General features: G+C 45.5%; 10 non-coding genes across 10 annotated transcripts; all 10 read right to left on the reverse strand.

Moving 5' to 3' along the window:
- Positions 1-832: 832 nt before the first annotated feature.
- TRNAL-AAG (transfer RNA leucine (anticodon AAG)) lies at positions 833-914 on the reverse strand. Its single transcript has one exon. It is a non-coding gene; the product is annotated as a tRNA-Leu (tRNA).
- Positions 915-2,190: 1,276 nt separating this feature from the next.
- Positions 2,191-2,272, reverse strand: TRNAL-UAG (transfer RNA leucine (anticodon UAG)). Its single transcript has one exon. It is a non-coding gene; the product is annotated as a tRNA-Leu (tRNA).
- Positions 2,273-3,059: 787 nt separating this feature from the next.
- On the reverse strand, positions 3,060-3,141 carry TRNAL-UAG (transfer RNA leucine (anticodon UAG)). Its single transcript has one exon. It is a non-coding gene; the product is annotated as a tRNA-Leu (tRNA).
- Positions 3,142-3,566: 425 nt separating this feature from the next.
- Positions 3,567-3,648, reverse strand: TRNAL-AAG (transfer RNA leucine (anticodon AAG)). Its single transcript has one exon. It is a non-coding gene; the product is annotated as a tRNA-Leu (tRNA).
- A 941-nt stretch (positions 3,649-4,589) lies between these two features.
- Positions 4,590-4,671, reverse strand: TRNAL-AAG (transfer RNA leucine (anticodon AAG)). Its single transcript has one exon. It is a non-coding gene; the product is annotated as a tRNA-Leu (tRNA).
- A 1,809-nt stretch (positions 4,672-6,480) lies between these two features.
- TRNAL-AAG (transfer RNA leucine (anticodon AAG)) lies at positions 6,481-6,562 on the reverse strand. The gene has a single exon. It is a non-coding gene; the product is annotated as a tRNA-Leu (tRNA).
- Positions 6,563-8,010: 1,448 nt separating this feature from the next.
- TRNAL-AAG (transfer RNA leucine (anticodon AAG)) lies at positions 8,011-8,092 on the reverse strand. The gene has a single exon. It is a non-coding gene; the product is annotated as a tRNA-Leu (tRNA).
- Positions 8,093-9,893: 1,801 nt separating this feature from the next.
- On the reverse strand, positions 9,894-9,975 carry TRNAL-UAG (transfer RNA leucine (anticodon UAG)). Its single transcript has one exon. It is a non-coding gene; the product is annotated as a tRNA-Leu (tRNA).
- Positions 9,976-12,108: 2,133 nt separating this feature from the next.
- Positions 12,109-12,190, reverse strand: TRNAL-UAG (transfer RNA leucine (anticodon UAG)). Its single transcript has one exon. It is a non-coding gene; the product is annotated as a tRNA-Leu (tRNA).
- Positions 12,191-13,476: 1,286 nt separating this feature from the next.
- On the reverse strand, positions 13,477-13,558 carry TRNAL-UAG (transfer RNA leucine (anticodon UAG)). Its single transcript has one exon. It is a non-coding gene; the product is annotated as a tRNA-Leu (tRNA).
- Positions 13,559-13,847: the final 289 nt, after the last annotated feature.

Consider the following 13,847-nt stretch of genomic DNA (forward strand, 5'->3'; position numbering starts at 1 on the left):
CTGGAGCCTTAAGCAAGCGCCTTAGACCGCTCGGTCACGCTACCAAGTGACAGTAGAGGGTGTACCACTCTCCAAGGGGGTTTACTCACCAAAGGAAGAGTTGTAGTTTCAACTCCCTCACTTCACTATTCATCATGAAGTGGACCCTTTCACCAGCAGGAAGGACAAAGCTGGCCCTGAGTAATGCAAGATTGAATGGGTGAGGGGACTTTGAAGAAATAACACTGATTTTGCTATACTGGGCCAACCAAGCTCTTCCTGCAGCAGAAGCTGACTGGGGTTAGAGCTTGATAATGTAGAATAACTTCAAGTAGGCTTAAAAGTATCTTTCTGCAACACTTTGCAAGATAAGAGTCTTGGCTACTGCTTGTTTCCCAGGCTGACAGAATGCAAAGTGACAAGTAGTTATTAACAAAGAGCTAATGAACAAACAAGTATTTCTAAGCACATTTGTCTACGTTAAGAAAACATGGCAGCGGTGGGATTCGAACCCACGCCTCCAGAGAGACTGGAGCCTAAATCCATCACCTTAGACCGCTCTGCCAGGCTACCAATTAAAAGTTTAGCGCACGCATGGCAGTGGTGGGATTTGAACCTACGCCTGGGCCAACCAAGCTCTTCCTGCAGCAGAAGCTGACTGGGGTTAGAGCTTGATAATGTAGAATAACTTCAAGTAGGCTTAAAAGTATCTTTCTGCAACACTTTGCAAGATAAGAGACTTGCTACTGCTTGTTTCCCAGGCTGACAGAATGCAAGGTGACAAGTAGTTACTAACAAAGAGCTAATGAACAAACAAGTATTTCTAAGCACACTTGTCTACGTTAAGAAAAATTGGCAGCGGTGGGATTTGAACCCACGCCTCCAAAGAGACTGGAGCCTTAATCCAGCGCCTTAGACCGCTCGGCCACGCTACCAAGTGACAGCGGAGGATGTACCACTCTCCAAGGGGGTTTACTCACCAAAGGAAGAGTTGTAGTTTCAACTCCCTCACTTCACTATTCATCATGAAGTGGACCCTTTCACCAGCAGGAAGGACAAAGCTGGCCCTGAGTAATGCAAGATTGAATGGGTGAGGGGACTTTGAAGAAATAACACTGATTTTGCTATACTGGGCCAACCAAGCTCTTCCTGCAGCAGAAGCTGACTGGGGTTAGAGCTTGATAATGTAGAATAACTTCAAGTACGCTTAAAAGTATCTTTCTGCAACACTTTGCAAGATAAGAGACTTGCTACTGCTTGTTTCCCAGGCTGACAGAATGCAAGGTGACAAGTAGTTATTAACAAAGAGCTAATAAACAAACAAGTATTTCTAAGCACACTTGTCTACGTTAAGAAAACATGGCAGCGGTGGGATTTGAACCCACGCCTCCGAAGAGACTGGAGCCTTATGCAAGCGCCTTAGACCGCTCGGTCACGCTACCAAGTGACAGTAGAGGGTGTACCACTCTCCAAGGGGGTTTACTCACCAAAGGAAGAGTTGTAGTTTCAACTCCCTCACTTCACTATTCATCATGAAGTGGACCCTTTCACCAGCAGGAAGGACAAAGCTGGCCCTGAGTAATGCAAGATTGAATGGGTGAGGGGACTTTGAAGAAATAACACTGATTTTGCTATACTGGGCCAACCAAGCTCTTCCTGCAGCAGAAGCTGACTGGGGTTAGAGCTTGATAATGTAGAATAACTTCAAGTAGGCTTAAAAGTATCTTTCTGCAACACTTTGCAAGATAAGAGTCTTGCTACTGCTTGTTTCCCAGGCTGACAGAATGCAAAGTGACAAGTAGTTATTAACAAAGAGCTAATGAACAAACAAGTATTTCTAAGCACATTTGTCTACGTTAAGAAAACATGGCAGCGGTGGGATCTGAACCCATGCCTCCGGAGAGACTGGAGCGTAAATCCATCACCTTAGACCGCTCTGCCAGGCTACCAATTAAAAGTTTGGCGCACGCATGGCAGTGGTGGGATTTGAACCTACGCCTGGGCCAACCAAGCTCTTCCTGCAGCAGAAGCTGACTGGGGTTAGAGCTTGATAATGTAGAATAACTTCAAGTAGGCAACACTTTGCAAGATAAGAGACTTGCTACTGCTTGTTTCCCAGGCTGACAGAATGCAAGGTGACAAGTAGTTACTAACAAAGAGCTAATGAACAAACAAGTATTTCTAAGCACACTTGTCTACGTTAAGAAAACATGGCAGCGGTGGGATTTGAACCCACGCCTCCAAAGAGACTGGAGCCTAAATCCAGGGCCTTAGACCGCTCGGCCACGCTACCAAGTGACAGTGGAGGGGGTACCACTCTCCAAGGGGGTTTACTCACCAAAGGAAGAGTTGTAGTTTCAACTCCCTCACTTCACTATTCATCATGAAGTGGACCCTTTCACCAGCAGGAAGGACAAAGCTGGCCCTGAGTAATGCAAGATTGAATGGGTGAGGGGACTTTGAAGAAATAACACTGATTTTGCTATACTGGGCCAACCAAGCTCTTCCTGCAGCAGAAGCTGACTGGGGTTAGAGCTTGATAATGTAGAATAACTTCAAGTAGGCTTAAAAGTATCTTTCTGCAACACTTTGCAAGATAAGAGTCTTGCTACTGCTTGTTTCCCAGGCTGACAGAATGCAAAGTGACAAGTAGTTATTAACAAAGAGCTAATGAACAAACAAGTATTTCTAAGCACATTTGTCTATGTTAAGAAAACATGGCAGCGGTGGGATTTGAACCCACGCCTCCAGAGAAACTGGAGCCTAAATCCATCACCTTAGACCGCTCTGCCAGGCTACCAATTAAAAGTTTTGTGCACGCATGGCAGTGGTGGGATTTGAACCTACGCCTGGGCCAACCAAGCTCTTCCTGCAGCAGAAGCTGACTGGGGTTAGAGCTTGATAATGTAGAATAACTTCAAGTAGGCTTAAAAGTATCTTTCTGCAACACTTTGCAAGATAAGAGACTTGCTACTGCTTGTTTCCCAGGCTGACAGAATGCAAGGTGACAAGTAGTTACTAACAAAGAGCTAATGAACAAACAAGTATTTCTAAGCACACTTGTCTACGTTAAGAAAACATGGCAGCGGTGGGATTTGAACCCACGCCTCCAAAGAGACTGGAGCCTAAATCCAGCGCCTTAGACCGCTCGGCCACGCTACCAAGTGAGAGTGGAGGGGGTACCACTCTCCAAGGGGGTTTACTCACCAAAGGAAGAGTTGTAGTTTCAACTCCCTCACTTCACTATTCATCATGAAGTGGACCCTTTCACCAGCAGGAAGGACAAAGCTGGCCCTGAGTAATGCAAGATTGAATGGGTGAGGGGACTTTGAAGAAATAACACTGATTTTGCTATACTGGGCCAACCAAGCTCTTCCTGCAGCAGAAGCTGACTGGGGTTAGAGCTTGATAATGTAGAATAACTTCAAGTAGGCTTAAAAGTATCTTTCTGCAACACTTTGCAAGATAAGAGACTTGCTACTGCTTGTTTTCCAGGCTGACAGAATGTAAGGTGACAAGTAGTTACTAACAAAGAGCTAATGAACAAACAAGTATTTCTAAGCACACTTGTCTACGTTAAGAAAACATGGCAGCGGTGGGATTTGAACCCACGCCTTCGAAGAGACTGGAGCCTTAATCCAGCGCCTTAGACCGCTCGGCCACGCTACCGAGTGACTGCTAGTGGTGTACCACTCTCCAAGGGGGTTTACGCATCAAAGGAAGAGTTGTAGTTTCAACTCCCTTCACTTCACTATTCATCATGAAGTGGACCCTTTCACCAGCAGGAAGGACAAAGCTGGCCCTGAGTAATGCAAGATTGAATAGGTGAGGGGACTTTGAAGAAATAACACTGATTTTGCTATACATTAAACTGGGCAAACCAAGCTCTTCCTGCAGCAGAAGCTGACTGGGGTTAGAGCTTGATAATGTAGAATAACTTCAAGTAGGCTTAAAAGTATCTTTCTGCAACACTTTGCAAGATAAGAGACTTGCTACTGCTTGTTTCCCAGGCTGACAGAATGCAAGGTGACAAGTAGTTATTAACAAAGAGCTAATGAACAAACAAATATTTCTAAGCACACTTGTCTACGTTAAGAAAACATGGCAGGGGTGGGATTTGAACCCACGCCTCCGAAAAGATTAGAGCCTTAAGCAAGCGCCTTAGACCGCTCGGTCACGCTACCAAGTGACAGTAGAGGGTGTACCACTCTCCAAGGGGGTTTACTCACCAAAGGAAGAGTTGTAGTTTCAACTCCCTTCACTTCACTATTCATCATGAAGTGGACCCTTTCACCAGCAGGAAGGACAAAGCTGGCCCTGAGTAATGCAAGATTGAATGGGTGAGGGGACTTTGAAGAAATAACACTGATTTTGCTATACTGGGCCAGCCAAGCTCTTCCTGCAGCAGAAGCTGACTGGGGTTAGAGCTTGATAATGTAGAATAACTTCAAGTAGGCTTAAAAGTATCTTTCTGCAACACTTTGCAAGATAAGAGACTTGCTACTGCTTGTTTTCCAGGCTGACAGAATGCAAGGTGACAAGTAGTTACTAACAAAGAGCTAATGAACAAACAAGTATTTCTAAGCACACTTGTCTACGTTAAAAGAACATGGCAGCGGTGGGATTTGAACCCACGCCTCCGAAGAGACTAGAGCCTTAATCCAGCGCCTTAGACCGCTCGGCCACGCTACCGAGTGACGGCTAGTGGTGTACTACTCTCCAAGGGGGTTTACGCATCAAAGGAAGAGTTGTAGTTTCAACTCCCTTCACTTCACTATTCATCATGAAGTGGACCCTTTCACCAGCAGGAAGGACAAAGCTGGCCCTGAGTAATGCAAGATTGAATGGGTGAGGGGACTTTGAAGAAATAACACTGATTTTGCTATACTGGGCCAACCAAGCTCTTCCTGCAGCAGAAGCTGACTGGGGTTAGAGCTTGATAATGTAGAATAACTTCAAGTAGGCTTAAAAGTATCTTTCTGCAACACTTTGGAAGATAAGAGACTTGCTACTGCTTGTTTCCCAGGCTGACAGAATGCAAGGTGACAAGTAGTTATTAACAAAGAGCTAATGAACAAACAAGTATTTCTAAGCACACTTGTCTACGGTAAGAAAACATGGCAGCGGTGGGATTTGAACCCACGCCTCCGAAGAGACTGGAGCCTTAATCAAGCGCCTTAGACCGCTCGGTCACGCTACCAAGTGACGGTAGAGGGTGTACCACTCTCCAAGGGGGTTTACTCACCAAAGGAAGAGTTGTAGTTTCAACTCCCTCACTTCACTATTCATCATGAAGTGGACCCTTTCACCAGCAGGAAGGACAAAGCTGGCCCTGAGTAATGCAAGATTGAATGGGTGAGGGGACTTTGAAGAAATAACACTGATTTTGCTATACTGGGCCAACCAAGCTCTTCCTGCAGCAGAAGCTGACTGGGGTTAGAGCTTGATAATGTAGAATAACTTCAAGTAGGCTTAAAAGTATCTTTCTGCAACACTTTGCAAGATAAGAGTCTTGCTACTGCTTGTTTCCCAGGCTGACAGAATGCAAAGTGACAAGTAGTTATTAACAAAGAGCTAATGAACAAACAAGTATTTCTAAGCACACTTGTCTACGTTAATAAAACATGGCAGCGGTGGGGTTTGAACCCACGCCTCCATAGAGACTGGAGCCTAAATCCAGCGCCTTAGACCGCTCGGCCAAGCTACCAAGTGACAGTGGGGGGGGTACCACTCTCCAAGGGGGTTTACTCACCAAAGGAAGAGTTGTAGTTTCAACTCCCTCACTTCACTATTCATCATGAAGTGGACCCTTTCACCAGCAGGAAGGACAAAGCTGGCCCTGAGTAATGCAAGATTGAATGGGTGAGGGGACTTTGAAGAAATAACACAGATTTTGCCATACATTAAACTGGGCCAACCAAGCTCTTCCTGCAGCAGAAGCTGACTGGGGTTAGAGCTTGATAATGTAGAATAACTTCAAGTAGGCTTAAAAGTATCTTTCTGCAACACTTTGCAAGATAAGAGTCTTGCTACTGCTTGTTTCCCAGGCTGACAGAATGCAAAGTGACAAGTAGTTATTAACAAAGAGCTAATGAACAAACAAGTATTTCTAAGCACATTTGTCTATGTTAAGAAAACATGGCAGCGGTGGGATTTGAACCCACGCCTCCAGAGAGACAGGAGCCTAAATCCATCACCTTAGACCGCTCTGCCAGGCTACCAATTAAAAGTTTAGCGCACGCATGGCAGTGGTGGGATTTGAACCTACGCCTGGGCCAACCAAGCTCTTCCTGCAGCAGAAGCTGACTGGGGTTAGAGCTTGATAATGTAGAATAACTTCAAGTAGGCTTAAAAGTATCTTTCTGCAACACTTTGCAAGATAAGAGACTTGCTACTGCTTGTTTCCCAGGCTGACAGAATGCAAGGTGACAAGTAGTTACTAACAAAGAGCTAATGAACAAACAAGTATTTCTAAGCACACTTGTCTACGTTAAGAAAACATGGCAGCGGTGGGATTTGAACCCACGCCTCCGAAGAGACTGGAGCCTTAATCCAGCGCCTTAGACCACTCGGCCACGCTACCAAGTGACAGTGGTAGGTGTACCACTCTCCAAGGGGGTTTACTCACCAAAGGAAGAGTTGTAGTTTCAACTCCCTTCACTTCACTATTCATCATGAAGTGGACCCTTTCACCAGCAGGAAGGACAAAGCTGGCCCTGAGTAATGCAAGATTGAATGGGTGAGGGGACTTTGAAGAAATAACACTGATTTTGCTATACTGGGCCAACCAAGCTCTTCCTGCAGCAGAAGCTGACTGGGGTTAGAGCTTGATAATGTAGAATAACTTCAAGTAGGCTTAAAAGTATCTTTCTGCAACACTTTGCAAGATAAGAGACTTGCTACTGCTTGTTTCCCAGGCTGACAGAATGCAAGGTGACAAGTAGTTATTAACAAAGAGCTAATGAACAAACAAGTATTTCTAAGCACACTTGTCTACGTTAAGAAAACATGGCAGCGGTGGGATTTGAACCCACGCCTCCGAAGAGACTGGAGCCTTAAGCAAGCGCCTTAGACCGCTCGGTCACGCTACCAAGTGACAGTAGAGGGTGTACCACTCTCCAAGGGGGTTTACTCACCAAAGGAAGAGTTGTAGTTTCAACTCCCTCACTTCACTATTCATCATGAAGTGGACCCTTTCACCAGCAGGAAGGACAAAGCTGGCCCTGAGTAATGCAAGATTGAATGGGTGAGGGGACTTTGAAGAAATAACACTGATTTTGCTATACATTAAACTGGGCCAACCAAGCTCTTCCTGCAGCAGAAGCTGACTGGGGTTAGAGCTTGATAATGTAGAATAACTTCAAGTAGGCTTAAAAGTATCTTTCTGCAACACTTTGCAAGATAAGAGTCTTGCTACTGCTTGTTTCCCAGGCTGACAGAAAGCAAGCTGACAAGTAGTTACTAACAAAGAGCTAATGAACAAACAAGTATTTCTAAGCACACTTGTCTACGTTAAGAAAACATGGCAGTGGTGGGACTCGAAGCGACGCCTCCAGAGAGACTGGAGCCTAAATCCAGCGCCTTAGACTGCTCGGCCACGCTACCGAGTGACTGCACAGGGTGTACCACTCTCCAAGGGGGTTTACTCACCAAAGGAAGAGTTGTAGCTTCAACTCCCTTCACTTAACTATTCATCATGAAGTGGACCCTTTCACCAGCAGGAAGGACAAAGCTGGCCCTGAGTAATGCAAGATTGAATGGGTGAGGGGACTTTGAAGAAATAACACTGATTTTGCTATACTGGGCCAACCAAGCTCTTCCTGCAGCAGAAGCTGACTGGGGTTAGAGCTTGATAATGTAGAATAACTTCAAGTAGGCTTAAAAGTATCTTTCTGCAACACTTTGCAAGATAAGAGACTTGCTACTGCTTGTTTCCCAGGCTGACAGAAAGCAAGCTGACAAGTAGTTACTAACAAAGAGCTAATGAACAAACAAGTATTTCTAAGCACACTTGTCTACGTTAAGAAAACATGGCAGCGGTGGGATTTGAACCCACGCCGCCGAAGAGACTGGAGCCTTAATCCAGCGCCTTAGACCGCTCGGCCACGCTACCAAGTGACGGCTAGTGGTGTACCACTCTCCAAGGGGGTTTACGCATCAAAGGAAGAGTTGTAGTTTCAACTCCCTTCACTTCACTATTCATCATGAAGTGGACCCTTTCACCAGCAGGAAGGACAAAGCTGGCCCTGAGTAATGCAAGATTGAATGGGTGAGGGGACTTTGAAGAAATAACACTGATTTTGCTATACATTAAACTGGGCCAACCAAGCTCTTCCTGCAGCAGAAGCTGACTGGGGTTAGAGCTTGATAATGTAGAATAACTTCAAGTAGGCTTAAAAGTATCTTTCTGCAACACTTTGCAAGATAAGAGACTTGCTACTGCTTGTTTCCCAGGCTGACAGAATGCAAGGTGACAAGTAGTTATTAACAAAGAGCTAATGAACAAACAAGTATTTCTAAGCACACTTGTCTACGTTAAGAAAACATGGCAGCGGTGGGATTTGAACCCACGCCTCCGAAGAGACTGGAGCCTTAAGCAAGCGCCTTAGACCGCTCGGTCACGCTACCACGTGACAGTAGAGGGTGTACCACTCTCCAAGGGGGTTTACTCACCAAAGGAAGAGTTGTAGTTTCAACTCCCTCACTTCACTATTCATCATGAAGTGGACCCTTTCACCAGCAGGAAGGACAAAGCTGGCCCTGAGTAATGCAAGATTGAATGGGTGAGGGGACTTTGAAGAAATAACACAGATTTTGCTATACATTAAACTGGGCCAACCAAACTCTTCCTGCAGCAGAAGCTGACTGGGGTTAGAGCTTGATAATGTAGAATAACTTCAAGTAGGCTTAAAAGTATCTTTCTGCAACACTTTGCAAGATAAGAGTCTTGCTACTGCTTGTTTCCCAGGCTGACAGAAAGCAAGCTGACAAGTAGTTACTAACAAAGAGCTAATGAACAAACAAGTATTTCTAAGCACACTTGTCTACGTTAAGAAAACATGGCAGTGGTGGGACTCGAAGCGACGCCTCCAGAGAGACTGGAGCCTAAATCCAGCGCCTTAGACTGCTCGGCCACGCTACCGAGTGACTGCACAGTGTGTACCACTCTCCAAGGGGGTTTACTCACCAAAGGAAGAGTTGTAGCTTCAACTCCCTTCACTTAACTATTCATCATGAAGTGGACCCTTTCACCAGCAGGAAGGACAAAGCTGGCCCTGAGTAATGCAAGATTGAATGGGTGAGGGGACTGATTTTGCTATACTGAGCCAACCAAGCTCTTCCTGCAGCAGAAGCTGACTGGGGTTAGAGCTTGATAATGTAGAATAACTTCAAGTAGGCTTAAAAGTATCTTTCTGCAACACTTTGCAAGATAAGAGTCTTCCTACTGCTTGTTTCCCAGGCTGACAGAATGCAAAGTGACAAGTAGTTATTAACAAAGAGCTAATGAACAAACAAGTATTTCTAAGCACATTTGTCTATGTTAAGAAAACATGGCAGCGGTGGGATTTGAACCCACGCCTCCAGAGAGACTGGAGCCTAAATCCATCACCTTAGACCGCTCTGCCAGGCTACCAATTAAAAGTTTAGCGCACGCATGGCAGTGGTGGGATTTGAACCTACGCCTGGGCCAACCAAGCTCTTCCTGCAGCAGAAGCTGACTGGGGTTAGAGCTTGATAATGTAGAATAACTTCAAGTAGGCTTAAAAGTATCTTTCTGCAACACTTTGCAAGATAAGAGACTTGCTACTGCTTGTTTCCCAGGCTGACAGAATGCAAGGTGACAAGTAGTTACTAACAAAGAGCTAATGAACAAACAAGTATTTCTAAGCACACTTGTCTACGTTAAGAAAACATGGCAGCGGTGGGATTTGAACCCACGCCTCCAAAGAGACTGGAGCCTAAATCCAGCGCCTTAAACCGCTCGGCCACGCTACCAAGTGACAGTGGAGGGGGTACCACTCTCCAAGGGGGTTTACTCACCAAAGGAAGAGTTGTAGTTTCAACTCCCTCACTTCACTATTCATCATGAAGTGGACCCTTTCACCAGCAGGAAGGACAAAGCTGGCCCTGAGTAATGCAAGATTGAATGGGTGAGGGGACTTTGAAGAAATAACACTGATTTTGCTATACTGGGCCAACCAAGCTCTTCCTGCAGCAGAAGCTGACTGGGGTTAGAGCTTGATAATGTAGAATAACTTCAAGTAGGCTTAAAAGTATCTTTCTGCAACACTTTGCAAGATAAGAGTCTTGCTACTGCTTGTTTCCCAGGCTGACAGAATGCAAAGTGACAAGTAGTTATTAACAAAGAGCTAATGAACAAACAAGTATTTCTAAGCACATTTGTCTATGTTAAGAAAACATGGCAGCGGTGGGATTTGAACCCACGCCTCCAGAGAGACTGGAGCCTAAATCCATCACCTTAGACCGCTCTGCCAGGCTACCAATTAAAAGTTTTGTGCACGCATGGCAGTGGTGGGATTTGAACCTACGCCTGGGCCAACCAAGCTCTTCCTGCAGCAGAAGCTGACTGGGGTTAGAGCTTGATAATGTAGAATAACTTCAAGTAGGCTTAAAAGTATCTTTCTGCAACACTTTGCAAGATAAGAGACTTGCTACTGCTTGTTTCCCAGGCTGACAGAAAGCAAGCTGACAAGTAGTTACTAACAAAGAGCTAATGAACAAACAAGTATTTCTAAGCACACTTGTCTACGTTAAGAAAACATGGCAGTGGTGGGACTCGAAGCGACGCCTCCAGAGAGACTGGAGCCTAAATCCAGCGCCTTAGACTGCTCGGCCACGCTACCGAGTGACTGCACAGGGTGTACCACTCTCCAAGGGGGTTTACTTACCAAAGGAAGAGTTGTAGCTTCAACTCCCTTCACTTAACTATTCATCATGAAGTGGACCCTTTCACCAGCAGGAAGGACAAAGCTGGCCCTGAGTAATGCAAGATTGAATGGGTGAGGGGACTGATTTTGCTATACTGGGCCAACCAAGCTCTTCCTGCAGCAGAAGCTGACTGGGGTTAGAGCTTGATAATGTAGAATAACTTCAAGTAGGCTTAAAAGTATCTTTCTGCAACACTTTGCAAGATAAGAGACTTGCTACTGCTTGTTTCCCAGGCTGACAGAATGCAAGGTGACAAGTAGTTATTAACAAAGAGCTAATGAACAAACAAGTATTTCTAAGCACACTTGTCTACGTTAAGAAAAGATGGCAGTGGTGGGATTCGAACCCACGCCTCCAGAGAGACTGGAGCCTAAACCCAGCGCCTTAGACCGCTCGGACAAGCTACCGAGTGACGGCGGGAGGTCTACCACTCTCCAAGGGGGTTTACTCACCAAAGGAAGAGTTGTAGTTTCAACTCCCTTCACTTCACTATTCATCATGAAGTGGACCCTTTCACCAGCAGGAAGGACAAAGCTGGCCCTGAGTAATGCAAGATTGAATGGGTGAGGGGACTGATTTTGCTATACTGGGCCAACCAAGCTCTTCCTGCAGCAGAAGCTGACTGGGGTTAGAGCTTGTTAAAGTAGAATAACTTCAAGTAGGCTTAAAAGTATCTTTCTGCAACACTTTGCAAGATAAGAGACTTGCTACTGCTTGTTTCCCAGGCTGACAGAATGCAAGGTGACAAGTAGTTATTAACAAACAGCTAATGAACAAACAAGTATTTCTAAGCACACTTGTCTACGTTAAGAAAACATGGCAGCAGTGAGATTTGAACCCATGCCTCCAGAGAGACTGGAGCCTAAATCCAGCGCCTTAGACCGCTCTGCCAGGCTACCAATTGAAAGTTTGGCGCACGCATGGCAGCGGTGGGATTTGAACCCACGCCTGGGCCAACCAAGCTCTTCCTGCAGCAGAAGCTGACTGGGGTTAGAGCTTGATAATGTAGAATAACTTCAAGTAGGCTTAAAAGTATCTTTCTGCAACACTTTGCAAGATAAGAGACTTGCTACTGCTTGTTTCCCAGGCTGACAGAATGCAACCTGACAAGTAGTTACAAACAAAGAGCTAATGAACAAACAAGTATTTCTAAGCACACTTGTCTACGTTAAGAAAACATGGTAGCGGTGGGATTTGAACCCACGCCTCCAGAGAGACTGGAGCCTAAATCCAGCGCCTTAGACCGCTCGGCCACGCTACCACGTGACAGTAGAGGGTGTACCACTCTCCAAGGGGGTTTACTCACCAAAGGAAGAGTTGTAGTTTCAACTCCCTCACTTCACTATTCATCATGAAGTGGACCCTTTCACCAGCAGGAAGGACAAAGCTGGCCCTGAGTAATGCAAGATTGAATGGGTGAGGGGACTTTGAAGAAATAACACAGATTTTGCTATACATTAAACTGGGCCAACCAAACTCTTCCTGCAGCAGAAGCTGACTGGGGTTAGAGCTTGATAATGTAGAATAACTTCAAGTAGGCTTAAAAGTATCTTTCTGCAACACTTTGCAAGATAAGAGTCTTGCTACTGCTTGTTTCCCAGGCTGACAGAAAGCAAGCTGACAAGTAGTTACTAACAAAGAGCTAATGAACAAACAAGTATTTCTAAGCACACTTGTCTACGTTAAGAAAACATGGCAGTGGTGGGACTCGAAGCCACGCCTCCAGAGAGACTGGAGCCTAAATCCAGCGCCTTAGACTGCTCGGCCACGCTACCGAGTGACTGCACAGTGTGTACCACTCTCCAAGGGGGTTTACTCACCAAAGGAAGAGTTGTAGCTTCAACTCCCTTCACTTAACTATTCATCATGAAGTGGACCCTTTCACCAGCAGGAAGGACAAAGCTGGCCCTGAGTAATGCAAGATTGAATGGGTGAGGGGACTGATTTTGCTATACTGAGCCAACCAAGCTCTTCCTGCAGCAGAAGCTGACTGGGGTTAGAGCTTGATAATGTAGAATAACTTCAAGTAGGCTTAAAAGTATCTTTCTGCAACACTTTGCAAGATAAGAGTCTTCCTACTGCTTGTTTCCCAGGCTGACAGAATGCAAAGTGACAAGTAGTTATTAACAAAGAGCTAATGAACAAACAAGTATTTCTAAGCACATTTGTCTATGTTAAGAAAACATGGCAGCGGTGGGATTTGAACCCACGCCTCCAGAGAGACTGGAGCCTAAATCCATCACCTTAGACCGCTCTGCCAGGCTACCAATTAAAAGTTTAGCGCACGCATGGCAGTGGTGGGATTTGAACCTACGCCTGGGCCAACCAAGCTCTTCCTGCAGCAGAAGCTGACTGGGGTTAGAGCTTGATAATGTAGAATAACTTCAAGTAGGCTTAAAAGTATCTTTCTGCAACACTTTGCAAGATAAGAGACTTGCTACTGCTTGTTTCCCAGGCTGACAGAATGCAAGGTGACAAGTAGTTACTAACAAAGAGCTAATGAACAAACAAGTATTTCTAAGCACACTTGTCTACGTTAAGAAAACATGGCAGCGGTGGGATTTGAACCCACGCCTCCAAAGAGACTGGAGCCTAAATCCAGCGCCTTAAACCGCTCGGCCACGCTACCAAGTGACAGTGGAGGGGGTACCACTCTCCAAGGGGGTTTACTCACCAAAGGAAGAGTTGTAGTTTCAACTCCCTCACTTCACTATTCATCATGAAGTGGACCCTTTCACCAGCAGGAAGGACAAAGCTGGCCCTGAGTAATGCAAGATTGAATGGGTGAGGGGACTTTGAAGAAATAACACTGATTTTGCTATACTGGGCCAACCAAGCTCTTCCTGCAGCAGAAGCTGACTGGGGTTAGAGCTTGATAATGTAGAATAACTTCAAGTAGGCTTAAAAGTATCTTTCTG

This window comes from Sceloporus occidentalis, unplaced genomic scaffold (genome assembly GCF_023333645.1).
Source record: "Sceloporus occidentalis isolate IW3139 unplaced genomic scaffold, rSceOcc1.0.p SCAF_28, whole genome shotgun sequence".
Taxonomy (NCBI): Eukaryota; Metazoa; Chordata; class Lepidosauria; order Squamata; family Phrynosomatidae; genus Sceloporus; species Sceloporus occidentalis.